Source organism: Arachis hypogaea, chromosome 19 (assembly GCF_003086295.3).
Source record: "Arachis hypogaea cultivar Tifrunner chromosome 19, arahy.Tifrunner.gnm2.J5K5, whole genome shotgun sequence".
NCBI classification, from domain to species: Eukaryota; Viridiplantae; Streptophyta; class Magnoliopsida; order Fabales; family Fabaceae; genus Arachis; species Arachis hypogaea.
Window position 1 is genome coordinate 114,375,766 of NC_092054.1, and position 16,720 is coordinate 114,392,485.

The window sequence follows — 16,720 nt, forward strand, 5'->3', positions numbered from 1 at the left end:
GAAATGATATATAATTTGCCATAGTTTCGATGCTGTTAGGTGACACGCATGCGTGGATCACGCGTACGCATGACCTGGAGCAAATTTAATCCACGCGTACACGTGGACGATGCGTACGCATGACAGCGCCGCGTGCTGGATGTAGGGCGATTTCTAGGCTATTTTTGACCCAGTTTTCATCCAAGAAAATACAGATTAGAGGCTACAGAGTGGAAAAATCCATTCATTCATACAACTTCACATACATTCACATAATTTTAGGTTTTAGATGTAGTTTTCTAGAGAGAGAGGCTCTCTCCTCTCTCTAAGTTTTAGGATTTAGGATTTCTCTAAGGTTAGGTTTACTTCTTCTCCATTCTAGGTTCCATGTTCCTTTAATTTAGTTTTCTCTTCTACTTTTATTTATTCTAGTACTTTGGTTTATCTATTTCTCTTGTTAATTACTTATGTTGCCAAATTGGTTTATGAATTTTTCATGTTAGATTTGATTTCTTTATTTAATGCAATTTGAAGTATTTCAGATTTATGATTTTAATTTAGCTTTTTACATTCTTAGCTTGAATTGATTAATTGGTGACACTTGAGTTATCAAACTACTTTGTTGATTGATAATTGGAATTTGCTGGTTGATTTGGATACCTCTAAAGCTAGTCTTTCCTTAGGAGTTGACTAGGACTTGAGGAATCAAATTAATTAGTCCACTTGACTTTCCTTTATTTAGTAAGGGTTAACTAAGTGGGAGTAATGAACAATTCTCATCACAATTGATAAGGGTAACTAGGATAGGATTTCCAGTTCTCATACCTTGCTAAGAGCTTTATTAGTTATTACTTTAATTCTTGCAATTTACTTTTCCTGTTCATTATTCAAAAACCCCAAAAAGATAATCTTCCATAACCAATAATAAATCCACCTCCCTGCAATTGCTTGATAGATGACCCGAGGTTTAAATACTTCGGTTATCAATTTTATTAGGAGTTTGTTACTTGTGACAACCAAATTTTTGTACGAAAGGATTCTTTGTTGGTTTAGAAACTATACTTTCAACGAGGATTTATTTTTGAATTTCTTTACTAGCAAAAATCCGTTCATCAAAATGGCGCCGTTGCCGGAGAATTGCAAACGTGTGCCTTATTATTGGTTATTGTAAATATTTACTTTTTGCTTGTTTGCTAGTTTTTGTTAGTTTAGGAATTAGTTGCTTATTTTTACTAGTTTTTATTTTTATTTTCTTAAGCTACTATGAATTCTCACCCCTATCGCTATGAGTTTAGTTCCAATGTTGTTGTAGGGAATGGGCGCTATAATGAGAACACTGACGAACGGATTTCTAAAGGTAAAGAAATTTGCAAATAAAGTCTCGTTGTAAGTATAGCTTCTAGACCGACAAGAAATCCTTTCGTACAAAAGTTTGGTTGTTACAAGTCACAAAACCCAATAAAATTTGTAACCGAAGTATTTAAACCTCGGGTCATCTCTCAAGGAATTACAGGGAGGTGTGATTTATTATTGGTTATGGAAGATTATCTTTTGGAAAATAAACTGGCAAGAAAGTAAATTAATTATCATAAAAACCATTGCAAGGTATAAGAACTGGAAATCCCATCATAGTTATCCTTATCAGGTGTGATGAGAATTGTTTATTGCTCCCACTTAGTTAACCCTTACTAAATAAAGGAAAGTCAAGTGGACTAATTAATTTGATTCCTCAAGTCCTAGTCAACTCCTGTGGAAAGACTAGCTTTAGAGGGATCCAAATCAATCAGCAAATTCCAATTTTCAATCAACAGCTGAGTTTGATAACTCAAGTGTCACCAATTACTCAACCAAAGCAAAGGGGGAAAAATCTAAATTATTTATATCATAAATAGAAGAAAACAATCATAAATCTGAAATACCTCGAATTGTATTAAATAGAAAATCAAATTAAACATAGGAATCCATAAACCAATTTGGCAACATAAGTAATCAATAAGGGAAAATAGATAAAGTAGAATACTAAGACAATTAAAAGAAGAAAAGAAACTAAATTAAGGAACGTTGAACCTGGAATTGAGAAGGAATGAATCGTAAACTAAGAGAAATCCTAAATCCTAAAACCTAAGAGAGAGGAGTGAGCCTCTCTCCCTAGAAACTATATCTAAAACCTAAAATTGTGAATAATTAATGTTCTGTTGATGAATGAATGGATTCCCCCACTTTATAGCCTCTAATATATGTTTTTTGGGCTGAAAACTGGGTCAGAAACAGCCCAGAAATTGCCCTGATATGTCCAATACGACGCGTATGCGTGGATTGGATTTTCTCCAGGTCACACGTGCGCGTGATCCACGCGTGTGTGTCGCCTATCTTTGTGGCAGCTATGGAAAATTATATATCAATGCAAAGCCCCGGATGTTAGCTTTCCAACGCAACTTGAATCGCCTCATTTGGACCTCTGTAGCTCAAGTTATTGTCGATTTAGTACCAAGAGGTCAGGCTGGACAACTTTAGCAGTTTCTTCAATTTCTTGTATTCCTTCCACTTTTGCATGCTTCCTTTCCATCCTCTAAGCCATTCCTGCCCTATAAACCTTGAAAACACTTAACACACATATCAAGACATCGAATGGCATAAAGGGAGAATTAATATTTTGTAATTTAAAGGCTTGGGAAGCAAGTTTTCAATTATAGAACAAAATTAGGAAGGAAAATGTAAAACCATGCAATTTATATGAATAAGTGAGTAAAGACTTGATAAAAACCACTCAATTGAGCACAAAATAAACCATAGAATAGAGGTTTATCAATCTTCCCACACTTAAGCATTAGCATGTCCTCATACTAAGCTCAAGAGAAGCTATAAAGGAGTGAAGAGGAATGGTAGAATGTATGAAGTGCAACCTATCTATATGAATGCAACTACATGCTAAGATGTTTCTACCTACTTGGTTAAAAGTAAATAAGCTCTTCAAGACAAACATAAATCAAATTTTACTAATCCAAATTATACAATAAAAACAAGTAAACTTGTAAGAAGATAGCTCATGAAAGCAGGGAACATAGAATCAAGCATTGAACCCTCACTGATGGTGTATATGCACTCTAATCACTCAAGTGTATAGGGTAATTACTCTACTCTGCTCTAGTCATGCCTTCTAAACTTTGTTCTTCACCTAACCAATCAACAAGTATTTAATATACCAATGCAAACATCATGAGGTCTTTTCAAGGTTGTAATGGGGCTAAGGTAAAGGTGAGGGTACATATATGGCTAAGTGAGCTATAAATTGAATCTTTGAATAACCTAAGCTCTTCACCTATACATACACTCTTTAAAATTATGCCTAGTGATGAGCGGATAATTTATACGCTTTTTGGCATTGTTTTTACATAGTTTTTAGTATGATTTAGTTAGTTTTTAGTATATCTTTATTAGTTTTTAAATAAAAATTATATTTCTGGACTTTACTATGAGTTTGTGTGTTTTTCTATGATTTCAGGTAATTTCTGGCTGAAATTGAGGGACTTGAGCAAAAATCAGATTCAGAGGCTGAAGAAGGACTGCAAATGCTGTTGGATTCTAACCTCCCTGCACTCAAAGTGGATTTTCTGGAGCTACAGTAGTCCAAATGGTACGCTCTCAATTGCATTGGAAAGTAGACATCCAGGGCTTTCCATAAATATATAATAGTCCATACTTTGCCCGAGTTTAAATGACGCAAACTGGCGTTCAATGCCAGCTCTCTGCCCTATTCTGGAGTTAAACGCCAGAAATAGGTTGCAAAGCAGAGTTAAACGCCAGAAACAGGTTACAAACTAGTGTTTAACTCCAAGGAAGACATCTACATGTGAAAGCTTCAATGCTCAGTACAAGCACACACCAAGTGGGCCCGGAAGTAAATTTCTGCATCATTTACTCATTTCTGTAACCCTAGTAACTAGTTTAGTATAAATAGAACTTTTTACTATCATGTTAAGTATCTATCTTTGGACGTTTAGTCCCTAGACCTTGGAGGCTGGCCATTCAGCCATGCTTGGACCTTGTTCTTATGTATTTTCAACGGTAGAGTTTCTACACACCATAGATTAAGGTGTGGAGCTCCACTGTTCCTCATGAATTAATGCAAAGTACTATTGTTTTTCTATTTAATTCAAGCCTATTTCTTCTCTAAGATATTCATTCGCACACAAGAACATGATGAATGTGATGATTATGTGACGCTCATCATCATTCTCACATATGAACGCGTGCTTGACAACCACTTCCGTTCTACATGCAAACAAGCTTGAATGTGTATCTCTTAGCCTTCTGATCGTGAGATCAGAGTCTTCGTGGTATAGGCTAGAATTATTGGCGGCCATTCTTGAGATCTGGAAAGTCTAAACCTTGTCTGTGGTATTCCGAGTAGGATCTGGGAAGGGATGGCTGTGACGAGCTTCAAACTCGCGAATGCTGGGCGTAGTGACAGATGCAAAAGGATTACTGAATCCTATTCCAGTATGATCGAGAACCGACAGATGATTAGCTGTGCGGTGACAGTGCATTTTGGACCATTTTCACTGAGAGGACGGGATGTAGCCATTGACAACGGTGATGCCCTACATAAAGCTTGCCATGGAAAGGAGTAGGAATGATTGGATGAAGACAGCAGGAAAGCAGAGGTTCAGAAGGAACAAAAGCATCTCTATACGCTTATCTGAAATTCTCACCAATCAATTGCATAAGTATCTCTATCCTATTTTATATTTTAATTATATTTTAATTATCAATTCACCATAACCATTTGAATCTGCCTGACTGAGATTTACAAAGTGACTATAGCTTGCTTCAAGCCGACAATCTCCGTGGGATCGACCCATACTCACGTAAGGTTTATTACTTGGACGACCCAGTGCACTTGCTGGTTAGTTGTGCAAAGTTGTGGCAAAGAATTAAGATTAAGAACGTGCATACCAAGTTTTTGGCGCCGTTACCAAGGAAGGAACGATCACGATTTTGCAGACCAAGTTTTTGGCGCCGTTGCCGGGGATTGTTCGAGTTTGGACAACTGACCATTCATCTTGTTGCGCAGATTAGGTAATTTTATTTTAATTTTAAGCTTTTTGTTTTTATTCTTTTATTTTCGAAAAAAATTTTCAAAAAAAAAATTTTATAAAAATAAATTATTCTATGTTCTTCAGAATTTTTAAGAATGAATTCTAGAGTTTCTTCATGATTTGTTGAAGCCTGGCTGGCTGTCAAGCCATGTCTAAATTTTTGGACTGAGGCTTCCACCTATCATGGCAAGAGCCCTTGGACTCTCATCTAATCAGCTGTTATATGCCTGATTTGTATCTGCTGAAGCTTGGCTGGCCATTGGCCATGTCTAGTGTTTTGGACCGGAGCTTTCACTAAAAGCTTGGCTGGCTAGTAAGCCATGTTTAATTCCTGGACCGGAGCTTTAGACTAACATTGCATGATTCCTGGAATTCTCATTAAAAAATTTTGAAATTCTTATTTTTCTTTTCCAATTAATTTTCGAAAAAAATCCAAAATTTTTTTTTAACAAAATCATAAAAAACAAAAAATTTTTTTTTTGATATTTCTTGTTTGAGTCTTGTGTCAATTTTTAAGTTTGGTGTCAATTACATCTTTTTAATTTCATTAAAAATTTTTGAAAAATTCATGCATGTGTTCTTCATGATCTTCAAGTTGTTCTTGATGAATTTCTTTGTTTGATCTTTAAAATTTCTTGTTTTGTGTCTCTTCTTGTTTTCCATATGCATTTTTAAATTCATAGTGGCTAAAAATTAAAAATTTCTAAGTTTGGTGTCTTGCATATTTTTCTTTTCTTAAAAATTTTCAAAAATAAGTCTTGATGTTCATCTTGATCTTCAAAGTGTTCTTGGTGTTCATCTTGACATTCATAGTGTTCTTGCATGCATTAGTTGTTTTGATTCATAATTTTCATGTTTTGAGTCTCTTGGTTGTTTTTATCTTTCTTCATTAAAAAAAAATTCAAAAATCAAAAAAATATCTTTCTCTTTTCTTCTTCTCATAAATTTTTAAAAATTTGGTTTGATTTAGTCAAAAAGTTTTTAAATTTAATTGTTTCTTATGAGTCAAATCAAATTTTCAATTTAAAAATTCTATCTTTTTCAAATCTTTTTCAAAAATCAAATCTTTTTCATTTTTTTTTATAATTTCGAAATTTCCAACATTTATTTTCAAAATCTTTTTCTTATTTCTACTTCACATTTTCGAAATTAATGCTAACAATTAATGTGATTGATTCAAAAATTTTTAAGTTTGTTACTTGCCTATTAAGAAAGGTTCAATCTTTAAATTTTAAAATCATATCTTTTTGTTTCTTGTTAGTCAAGTAATCAACTTTAATTTTCAAAAATCAAATCTTTTTAATTTTCTTTTTAAATCTTTTTCAAAATAAATGTCAATCATATCTTTTTCAAAATCAATTTCAAAATCTTTTCTAACTTCTTATCTTTTCAAAATTGATTTTCAAATCTTTTTCAATTAATCTTATCTTTTTGTTTGATTCTTATCTTTTTCAAAACTACCCAACTAATTCTCTCTCTCTAATTTTCGAAAATCACTAACCTCTTTTTCAAAATTCCTTTTTAATTAAATAATTGTTTTAAATTTTAATTTAATTTCATTTTATTTTTAGTTTATTTTCGAATTTTAACTTTAATTTTAAATTTAAAACAAAAATATTTTTATTTTATTTTATTTAATTTTCGAATTCTTCCCTCTCTCATCTCCTTCTAATTATTTATTTATCTACTAACACTTCTCTTTCACTCAAAAATTCGAACCCACTATTCTCCTCTGTGTTCAAATTCTTATCTTTTTCCTCTCCCATTCTTCTATTCTTATACTCATATAAGGAATCTCTATACTGTGACATAGAGAATTTCATATTTTCTTTTGTGTTCTCTTCTTTTTCATATGAGCAGGAATAAGGATAAGAACATTCTTGTTGAAGCTGATCCCAAATCTGAAAGGACTCTAAAGAGGAAGCTAAGGGAAGCTAAAGCACAACTCTCTGGAGAAAATCTGACAGAAATTTTCGAAAAAGAAGGAGACATGGCCGAAAATAATAACAATGCAAGGAAGATGCTTGGTGACTTTACTGCACCAAATTCCAATTTACATGGAAGAAGCATCTCAATCCTTGCCATTGGAGCAAACAATTTTGAGCTAAAGCCTCAATTAGTTTCTCTGATGCAACAGAATTGCAAGTTTCATGGACTTCCATCAGAAGATCCTTTTCAGTTCTTAACTGAATTCTTGCAAATCTGTGATACTATTAAGACCAATGGGGTTGATCCCGAGGTCTACATGCTTATGCTTTTCCCGTTTGCTGTAAGAGACAGAGCTAGAATATGGTTGGACTCTCAACCTAAAGATAGCCTGAACTCTTGGGATAAGCTGGTCACGACTTTCTTAGCCAAGTTTTTCCTCTTCAAAAGCTTAGCAAGCTTAGAGTGGATGTTCAAACCTTCAAACAGAAAGAAGGTGAATCCCTCTATGAAGCTTGGGAGAGATATAAGCAACTGACCAAAAAGTGTCCTTCTGACATGCTTTCAGAATGGACCATCCTGGATATATTCTATGATGGTCTGTCTGAATTATCAAAGATGTCATTGGACCATTCTGCAGGTGGATCCATTCACCTAAAGAAAACACCTGCAGAAGCTCAGGAACTCATTGACATAGTTACAAATAACCAGTTCATGTACACTTCTGAAAGGAATCCTGTGAGTAATGGGACGCCTCAGAGGAATGGAGTTCTTGAAATTGATACTCTGAATGCCATATTGGCTCAAAACAAAATATTAACTCAGCAAGTCAATATGATTTCTCAGAGTCTGAATGGATTGCAAGCTGCATCCAACAGTACTAAAGAGGCATCTTCTGAAGAAGAAGCTTATGATCCTGAGAACCCTGCAATAGCAGAGGTGAATTATATGGGGGAACCCTATGGAAATACCTATAATCCCTTATGGAGAAATCATCCAAATTTCTCATGGAAGGATCAACAAAAGCCTCAACAAGGCTTTAATAATGGTGGAAGAAACAGGTTCAGCAATAGCAAACCTTTTCCATCATCCACTCAGCAACAGACAGAGAATTCTGAGCAGAATCCATCTAACTTAGCAAATATAGTCTCTGATCTATCTAAGGCCACTCTAAGTTTCATGAATGAAACAAGGTCCTCCATTAGAAATTTGGAGGCACAAATGGGCCAGCTGAGTAAAAGAGTCACTGAAACTCCTCCTAGTACTCTCCCAAGCAATACAGAAGAGAATCTAAAAAGAGAGTGCAAGGCCATTACCTTACTTGGTGTGGCCGAACCCAGAGAGGAGGAGGAAGACGTGAATCCTAGTGAGGAAGACCTCCTGGAATGCTCAGTGACCAATAAGGAGTTTCCTTTTGAGGAACCAAAGGAATCTGAGGCTCATCTAGAGACCATAGAGATTCCATTAAACCTCCTTTTTACCTTCATGAGCTCTGATGAGTATTCATCCTCTGAAGAAGATGAAAACATTACTGAAGAGCAAGTTTCTAAATACCTTGGTGCAAGCATGAAACTGAATGCCAAATTATTTGGTAATGAGACTTGGGAAGATGAACCTCCCTTGCTCACCAATGAACTGAATGCATTGGATAGGCATAAATTACCTTAAAAGAAACAGGATCCTGGTAAATTTCTAATTTCCTGTAACATAGGCACCATGACCTTTGAGAAGGCTCTGTGTGACCTGGGGTCAGGAATAAACTTAATGCCACTCTCTGTAATGGAGAAACTTGGGATCTTTGAGGTGCAAGCTGCCAGAATCTCATTAGAGATGGCAGACAACTTAAGAAAATAGGCTTATGGACTAGTATAGGACATACTAGTAAAGGTTGAAGGCCTTTACATCCCTGCTAATTTCATAATCCTAGACACTGGGAAGGATGAGAATGAATCCATCATCCTTGGAAGACCCTTCCTAGCCACAGCAAGAGCTATGATTGATGTGGACAGAGGAGAATTGGTCCTTCAACTAAATGAGGACAACTTTGTGTTTAAAACTCAAGGATCTTCTTCTGTAACTATGGAGAGTAAGCATGAAAAGCTTCTCTCACTGCAGAGTCAACCAAAGCCCCCACAGTCAAACTTTAAGTTTGGTGTTGGGAGGCCACAACCAAACTCTAAGTTTGGTGTTGAACCCCCACATTCAAACTTTAAGTTTGGTGTTGGGAGGTTTCAACAATGCTCTGAACATCTATGAGGCTCCATGAGAGCTCACTGTCAAGCTATTGACATTAAAGAAGCGCTTGTTGGGAGGCAACCCAATGTTATTTAATTATATCTATTTATTTTCTATTGTTATTTTGTATTTTTTAGGTTGATGATCATGTGGAGTCACAAAAACTACTGAAAAATAAAAAACAGAATGAAAAACAGCATTAAAAACAGCTCACCCTGGAGGAAGAGTGATGCCAAGGCATCATAGGCTAGTTTCACTAGCATTTTTCTGTTAGTTTTAGTTGTTTTATGCATTTTCTTGAGCTTAAAGTAACCAAAAATGGTTAAATGAAGAACAAAGTAATGAACCATCCAAACAATATGATTTTGATGCAAATTCCATGAGTTTTAGTTATATTACTTAAATGCTATGAATGAAAGATTTCTCATGAAATTTTGCAAGACATTGATGCAATTGTTTGGATGATTTCAGGGAAGAAGAGGCTAAGCAAGGAAGCAACAAAATCAATAAAGGAAGCTTGAATATCACATGTGGAGTTTAAGTTCCAGTTTAAGCCTAAACTGGAGCTTAAACGCCAAAATCATGAAGGATAAGAAATGCTGGGATTGAAGTTTAACCTCCAGTTTGACCTCAAACTGGAGGTTAAACGCCAGAATGAAAAGCCTCACTTAAGGAGCATTCCACGTTTAACCTCCAGTTTGACCTCAAACTGGAGGTTAAACGCCAGAATGAGTATGCCACCCAGGGAGGAGTTCCACGTTTAACCTCCAGTTTGACCTCAAACTGGAGGTTAAACGCCAGAACCAGGAAGAGTACCAGGGAGCCATTCCACGTTTAAGCTCCAGTTTGACTCAAACTAGAGCTTAAACGTGTTCGATAGCTTTTCTACTCCAGGGTTGCTCTCTCCATCTCCACGTTTAACCTCCAGTTTGACCCCAAACTGGAGGTTAAACGTGTTCGACACCTCCAAGGCCACCATTCTAAGCTTCCACGTTTAACCTCCAGTTTGACCTCAAACTGGAGGTTAAACGTGTTCTACCTCCAGGGCTGCCCTTCCTTTATCCACGTTTAAGCTTCAGTTTAACCTTAAACTGAAGCTTAAACGTGTTATATGGAACAGCTTGACCATGCCTTCTTCAAACATAAATAACTTGAGCTACAAAACTCCAAATGAGGTGATTCAAAATGCATTGGAAAGAAGACATCTAGAGCTTTCCAAGCATATATGGCATGCATGGTGGATACTAAAAATTGAGGGAGAAAACAGCCCCGTAATGTGCATAGAAGAGCATAGTACCAACATGCAATCAGGCCAGCTGACCTCTTCACCTTCCATGGAGTATAACTCGAGTTGTAGAGATCCAATTGAGGTGCTTCCAGTTGCGTTAGAAAGCTGACATCCATAGCTTTCCAACGAGGTATAATAGTCTATATTTGGCATCAAATTGGCAAGGTTGACAAGAGAACAAAGTGACGACTCAAGAAAGGGGGTACAACATTTGAGTGTAGTTTAATGGATCATTATCCTTTTTGGATCAATTATGTCACTCAGCCCTTCAAGCAAGCAAGGCCCATCAACAACACCAAATCAAGGCCACAAGAATCATCTAGAATAGTTTATTTTCATTTGATTGTAATTTGCTTTGAATTTCATTTTCATTTTGTAATTTAGGGAGCCTATTTAAAAGCCTTAGTTTCTGCATTTAAAGAGGGGGGGATTGAAGGGGAATCCAGCCCCTGATGGGGACCTTAAACCTTTACTTTCACTTTTAGCTAGTTTTCCTTTTCTTTGTAATTGAATTCAGAGCTATGATTCACTAAACCCCCTTTCATTGGGTTAGGGAGCTCTATTGTAATTCAATGAATCAATAATAGTTTATCTTCTTCTTCAATCTTTTCTCTTGAATTTTGTTAGAAAGCTTCTCGATCTAATTCCATTGAGTAGTTGTCTTGGGAAAGAAACTACTCATACTTGGAATCCTTCGGAGCCTTGGGAAAGGAATGGAGGATTCATGCTAGAGAAGCTTTCTCACAGTGGATTGGATTGGGGTTTGGATGGATATTGTGACATGTAATCCTACCAAATTGTGGTTCATGAAATTGTGTGGTATAATCAGTGATCAAGCATCATCTCTTCTTATGAACATTTAAACCAAGGGATTGGGAATTTGTTTGTTTTTAGAGAGCATTGGTGAGCCAAGGAATTGGGATCCAATCATATAAGATTGCCAAGCAAAATTTAATGAATGCATTGGTTGAGGAAGAGATATACATGTTTTGATTCGGAGATTTCAATATCTCCTAAACCCAATGAATTCCCCACTTCTGATTTCCACTTTCTCTTTACATTCTGCAATTCAATTCTTGCAATCATCCCCATTCCCTTTTAATTTCAGCAATTTACATTCTGCTCTTTAATTTATGCAATTTAAGATTCAGCCATTTAATTTTCTTGTCATTTACTTTTCCCGCCAATTTTACATTCCGCAATTCTCATCTCAAATCTTGATTCCGCTCAACTAGAACACACTTCTAATCCGAATTGCTCACTCAACCAATCCTTGTGGGATTCGACCTCACTCTATTGTGAGTTTTTACTTGACGACGATAACCGGTGCACTTGCCGGAAGAAATTTTGCCGATCGTGCAATTTCCTAAATCGTAGCATAACACGTTTATGCGCATCAAGTTTATGGCGCCGTTGCCGGGGATTGGTTTTCGATTGACAATTCTCAAATTGGAAGCTAACTAGATTGAGCAATTTTCTCTTGCTTTGTTAATTCTGTTCTAGATACTTGTTGAATTTTAATTTCTGCACTTGGTTACATGCTTTCCTTCTTTATGCCTTTAAATTCATGCAACTAACTCACTGACTCACTAACTGTTTGAATTAATTCCTCAATTGATCTAACCATACTCTTCCATTAACCAAGAGTATTTCACTTGTTTGTGTTTGAGCTGTGTTCTTGTATGACAGGTAGGAGAGGAGAGACATCAACTCCTCCATATACCGAACCAGAGAGGACCCTTCATAGACTTAGAAGGGAAGCAAGAGGGAAGAGAGTAGTGGGAGAAGAGGAATCTGAAGGAGAATCTGAGGACAATTTTGAGGAAGCTCTAGATCTCAACATGGATAGAGAAGTTCACAACCATGAGAGAGCTGATGGAAACAATGCCATTCCTGAGAGGAGGGTTCTTAGTTTATACATAAACCCAACCTCTGGGAATTGTGGTAGTAGCATCCAGAAACCACCCATTCAGGCCAACAATTTTGAGCTCAAGCCACAGCTAATATCACTTGTGGAGAATCATTGTTCTTTTGGAGGAGGTGCTAATGAAGACCCAAACCAACATCTCACAAAATTCCTGAGAATTTGTGACACTGTGAAGTCCAATGGAGTCCAGGAAGATGCCTATAAACTGCTTTTGTTCCCATTTTCACTTAGGGACAAAGCAGCTAAGTGGCTGGAATCATTCCCAAGGGGGAGTCTAACAACATGGGATGAGGTGGAAAGCAAGTTTCTGGCACGTTTCTACCCTCCACAAAAGGTCAATAGGCTTCGATCTGAGGTTCAGACTTTTAGACAACAAGATGGTGAAACTCTCTACGAGGCATGGGAGAGATTCAAGGACTTGACAAGGAAATGCCCACCAAACATGTTCCATGATTGGGTGCAATTGCACATCTTCTATGATGGGCTCTCTTATGAATCAAGGAAGGCTGTAGACCATTCATCAGGAGGTTCATTGAACAAGAAAAAGACTGTGGAAGAAGCCATTGAAGTGATCGAGACAGTGGCTGAGAATGAGTACTACTATGCATCAGAAAGGCACAACACTAAGGGAGTCATGGAGCTGAACCAGGTTGATACAATTCTAGCCCAAAACAAGGTGTTTGCCAAGCAACTAGCAGAGCTTACCAGGCAATTAGAAACAAAGCAAGTGGCTGCAATACACACACAAGATCAAGAGGAAGTAGGCATTGAAGGAGGTGATTGGGATGAGGCTAACTATGTGGGAAACCAACAAAGGCAATCATATGATCCACATTCCAACACTTACAACCCAGGCTGGAGAAACCACCCAAACTTTGGGTGGGGAAACCAACAAACCCAACCACAAAACCACAAACCTTACAACCACCACCAACATAACAATTCCACATACCAAAACTCCAACCAAAGATCATACCAAGCCACACAAAACACTTACCCCCAATCATCATATCATGGCCAAAATAATCAACATACCCAACCTAATCCGAACCAACAATTTCAAGATCAATTAAACTGGATAGAAGGAATTATGGCAACCATGAGTCAAGACATCATTGAACTGAAGAGCTTCAGGGATGATGTGAGAACTACCTTAAGAAACCATGGTGAAAAACTCAAAAGGATGGAATCTCAAGTAGGAGAGCTATCTCAACAGGCACCCAAATCAACTGCAGTGTTCCCTAGTGACACAGAAAAGAATCCTAAAGGGGAACAAAAGAGAGTAAGATGGGAAGAATGCAAAGCCATCACCATAATGAAGGAAGTCTCAGGAGAAGAAGGAATCAGGCCCTCAGAGCAGGAACCAGAAATCTTGAAGGAAGGTGTGGAAGAAGTTAAGCAAGAAGGTGGAACTGAGCAAGCCAAGGATCTGCAAAAAGGCATGATGGAAGTATACCAACCAAAAGCACCATTTCCTGAGAGGTTAGGAGGAGGTGAAAAAAGGAAAACCTATTCAAGGTTTCTAGAGACATTTAACTCTCTGCATGTCAATATTCCCTTTCTTGAGATTCTTCATCAAATGCCCACACAAATCAAGTATTTAAAGGAATTGTTAAGCAAGAAAAGAGTTTTGAAGGGAGGACAAACGGTAACAATGAACAAAGAATGCAGTGCTCTCATCAAGAAGGACACACTCTCTAAGAAAACGGACCCAGGAAGTTTTCATATCCCTTGCATCATAGGGAAAACAAAAATTGACAGAGGATTCTGTGATCTAGGAGCTAGCATAAATGTGATGCCTCTAACTCTTATGAAGAGGCTACAACTGAATGAGGTGAGATCCACTGATGTAATCATACAACTGGCTGACAAAACTCAGAAGCAAGCTGAAGGGGTAGTTGAAAATGTGCTGGTGAAAGTGGGGGATTATTATTTCCCCACAGACTTTGTCATTGTGGACATGGAGGAAAGCTACTTACACCCTATCATTCTGGGCAGACCATTTCTAGCCACTACTAGAGCGCTCATAGATGTAGAACAAGGAGAGCTAATTCTGAGAATACATGAGGAACAGCTCATTTTCAAAGTCTTCAAACCTGCATCTGAGCCTGAACCAGAACCTGAAAAGCCTAAAGATGATAGTAGCCATCCGTGTTTGGAGGAAAGTAATCCAGCAGCTGAGACTCTAAAACAGTCATTGGAAGGCAAACAAGAGTTGCAAGAGTTAGAGCCACAATAATCAGTGGAAACAGATCAGAAGGATCCTCCTGACATAAAGGTCAATGAAGAAATCCTCAAGAGAAAGGGAAGAGTGATAGGGAGATTGCCAAGAGGATGGAGAAACAAGAAAATTCCCACTGAAGGTTTTTCTTCGGGAGATAACGTGATATCAAGTCATTATCTGCCAATCCCACCTGGCCTCAAAACCATTCCTTCCCAGCTCCCTCAAGTGTTCACAATCAGGAAAGTTCTTTCTATGGAACATTTAGAGGTCATGAATGAATCAAGTGGGGACGTTTTCATAGTGAGAGGAGATGACGTCAAGCACTACAATCCACCCTAACAAGGGACAACCGTCAAGCTAATGACGTTAAACAAGCGCTTGTTGGGAGGCAACCCAACCTGAGGTAATACCTTTTTGCTGTTTCTTTTATTTGTTTCAATAAAAAGGGTAAAGTAGTTTCTGTGCATTGCAAAGAATTAAGTTTGGTGTTTCACACCAAACAATGAATTCATGGATCAATAAGTCAAAGGGGAATGTGTGACTCTAAGTTTGGTGTTCCACCATAAAGATCAACTGAACACAACAACCTTTGAATTATATGAAAGGAACAACTATTCTAAGCAGTCACAGAAATGCTTAAAACCCTTAGTAGCAACATCATTCCAAGATAACTCAAGGATTCAAAGAACAGAGAGAAGTAAGTGGGAGACTAAGTTTGGTGTTCACACACCAACTTAAGAATCCGATACTTACCCACACATAGTTGAGCTAACCACTCAAGTGCTTGAGGAGCAAGCAACTTCATTACTCTTTGCAGGAAAGGAAACAAGAACCTTAAAGAATGAAGCAACATTTAGGAAGAAGAAGGAGAAATCAAAGTGTTTCCTGACAACAAAGAGAAAACAAGGAATTTCACAAGGTGGTATTGTTCCTTGATAATTCTTTAAAAAGGGCAAACAAAAGCATGCGTGTTCTGGTTTAAACTGTAAATGTTGAATCTTTTTGGAATGTGTAGTCTTTTTTTTGTTAATTGCTTTGAATAAAGTGAATGCCTAGATGTTTGGATATAACTTCACCTTCTTAAACAAGTGCGTGCCATGCTTGTTCTGTTTCCAAAAATAAAAGAAAAGTTTGAACAAAAGTAACTTGGCTAAATTAGTGACAAATCAAGTAGAATTAAGTGGTGGTATGCATGCTTGATTGTTTAGTCAGATCACTAAAATTAGAGTGTAGAATTATCATTTTTTATGTAGAAAGTAAAAATTGTCTATGGATCTTGATGAATAAATGTCTTTGGCCATGAAAAAGAAAGAAAAAGAAAAAGAAAAAGCCACGGAAAAAGGCAACCAAAAAGCAAAAAAATTGAGAAAATAAGCTAGGTACCAATGGTTTGAACTTCTGAGACAAATGCCTGTGGTGTTTATGTATTAAGGATATGCTTGGATGAATAGGTTCTGAGGAGTGTTTCAACACTTGGTAACTTGGGTTAACTAACCCGGGATTATCAACCAAAAGTCCATTATCAAGAGCAACCTAAATACAAAACATTTAGTCACACAAAGAGGTGCTGGGCACCAATGTCTCAAGAAGAAATGTGAACTAAAATGCCTAAAGTGGATATGTGTAGTGCACTGATAAGAAAAAGAAAATGCCAAAGGCTTGTGCAACACATGACACTAAGCAAACAAGGAGCAAAAGAAGCTCTAAGAAAAAGAAAAGAAAAACAAAGAAGAGAAAAGTGCCAAAGACATAAGAATAACAAGAGGCCATAGCAATTTTTGATGGATGCAATGAAAAAGTGATAATCCTACCTGATAAGTATGAAAAAGTGATGCTGCAACTTTCTGCATAAAACCCTTCTGATGAACTTCAAATGCTTGCTAATATAGCCAATGTAATTGCTTTCTGTTTCATACTTTCTTCTCAAATAACTCAGGACTTGCTTAGGGACAAGCAAGTATTAAGTTTGGTGTTGTGATGCCAAGGCATCATAGGCTAGTTTCACTAGCATTTTTCTGTTAGTTTTAGTTGTTTTATGCATT

General features: G+C 37.0%; 2 non-coding genes across 2 annotated transcripts; both read right to left on the bottom strand.

The window, feature by feature from the left end:
- Positions 1-7,460: 7,460 nt before the first annotated feature.
- Positions 7,461-7,568, bottom strand: LOC112780570 (small nucleolar RNA R71). The gene has a single exon (XR_003191396.1). It is a non-coding gene; the product is annotated as a small nucleolar RNA R71 (small nucleolar RNA).
- A 5,226-nt stretch (positions 7,569-12,794) lies between these two features.
- On the bottom strand, positions 12,795-12,898 carry LOC112781867 (small nucleolar RNA R71). Its single transcript, XR_003192619.1, has one exon. It is a non-coding gene; the product is annotated as a small nucleolar RNA R71 (small nucleolar RNA).
- Between the last annotated feature and the right edge of the window lie 3,822 nt (positions 12,899-16,720).